Source organism: Sus scrofa, chromosome 2 (assembly GCF_054392235.1).
Source record: "Sus scrofa isolate SSC_HxYL_T2T_F1_AM1 chromosome 2, Sscrofa_HxYL_maternal_Yorkshire_Landrace_v2.0, whole genome shotgun sequence".
Lineage (NCBI taxonomy): Eukaryota > Metazoa > Chordata > Mammalia > Artiodactyla > Suidae > Sus > Sus scrofa.
This window is the reverse complement of record NC_139384.1, coordinates 73,956,260-73,957,895: the sequence shown is the minus strand read 5'-3', so window position 1 is coordinate 73,957,895 and position 1,636 is coordinate 73,956,260. Positions and strand designations below refer to the sequence as shown.

At 38.6% G+C, this 1,636-nt stretch overlaps 1 pseudogene; it reads left to right on the top strand.

Moving 5' to 3' along the window:
• Window positions 1–225: 225 nt before the first annotated feature.
• LOC100519646 (olfactory receptor-like protein OLF4) lies at window positions 226–1,169 on the top strand (annotated as a pseudogene).
• The last annotated feature ends 467 nt before the right edge of the window (window positions 1,170–1,636 follow it).

Genomic DNA, 1,636 nt, shown 5'->3' with positions numbered 1-1,636 from the left:
AATGATATCTTGGGGAAAAAAATTACAAGTGGAAGAAGTTTATGAGTTAGAGATGACATAGGAAATTCCCTAAAGGGAACTGAGTTCATAAACGCAATATTGAAATTAACTGAGAAATTGTAATTAAGCAAAATATAAATAATTTTTCCAACAATGTGAGCAATGTCTGCTTTTGTGAAAATAGGTCATTTTATTTGGCCCTTTCTTTGCAGTCACCTCTACCACATGGCACCAAGGAAGTTAACAAATGTTTCAGAATTTTTTCTTCTGGTATTATCAGAGGAACCAGAACTTCAACCCCTCATATTTGGGCTTTTCCTCTCCATGTATTTGATCACTGTGTTTGGAAACTTGTTCCTCATCCTGGCCATCAGCTCAGACTCCCACCTCCATACCCCCATGTACTTCTTTCTATCCATCCTGTCCTTTGTAGATGTCTGTTTTATCTCTACCACCATCCCAAAGATGCTCCAGAGCATCCACACCCAGAGAAAAGATATTGCCTATGAAGAATGCATCACACAAATGTATTTTTTTCATGCTGTTGTAGGGTTAGATGACTTCCTCCTGACTGCGATGGCCTATGACCGCTTTGCAGCCATCTGCCACCCACTGCATTACACAGTCATCATGAACACACAACTCTGTGGATTTCTGGTTCTGGTTAGCTGGATCATCAGTGTCCTAGATTCTTTCTTACAAACCTTAATGGCATTGCAGCTGTCCTTCTGTAGAGTGGTGAAAATGCCACACTATTTCTATGAACTCAAGCAACTGATCCAACTTGTTCTTACAGCTTTCTTAATGACATTATTATGAATTTTTCAGCTGTGCTGCTGGGTGGTGGTCCCTTAGCTGGTATCCTTTACTCTTACTTCAAGATAGTTTATACCATACATGGAATCTCATCATCTCAAGGGAAGTATAAAGCCTTTCCCACCTGCACATCTCACCTCTCAGTTGTCTCCTCATTTTATTGTACCTGTTTAGGCGTGTACCTCAGCTCTACAGCTACCCACAGCCCACATTCAAGGGCAATCACCTCAGTGATGTACACTGTAGTTACACCCATGCTGAACCCCTTCATCTACAGTCTGAGGCACAAAGACATAAAGAGGGCTCTGCAAGCACTCTTTAAAATGGCCAGAAAAAGGCCGATTGTCAGCTGAAGAAGGGTCATTTTTTGAAAACTTCAAAGCCTCATAGCCAAAATTGTCAGTCTTTGATCAGATTGTGGAAGTAGAGCTTACTCTTTCTATTTATTTTCATTTCTTTGACTCTGACTTTCTGGGATTTTCTTCTTTGAAGTCAAAGAAATGCAATTACCATACAATTGCTGTAACTCATGTAATTAAGCTTAGTATTTTCTCTCATATTCAATAGTTGTTCTCCTTTAGGATTTCCCACTCTTAAATTTGTTCTTAAACTTGAGTCTGAACAATTTGGGAATTACTGTTTATAATATGACTAGATGGATTTCTTAAAACAAATCATTCTCAAATAAAACCTATAGTACCAATTTTTTTTCTTTTTAAAAGAGAATAGTTATGTGTTCTACCGAGTCATGTGGGGAGAGGAAAACTACTTAGTCTAGGACTGCATGGCCATTCATGTGTTTATAACAAGGAAAATCTCA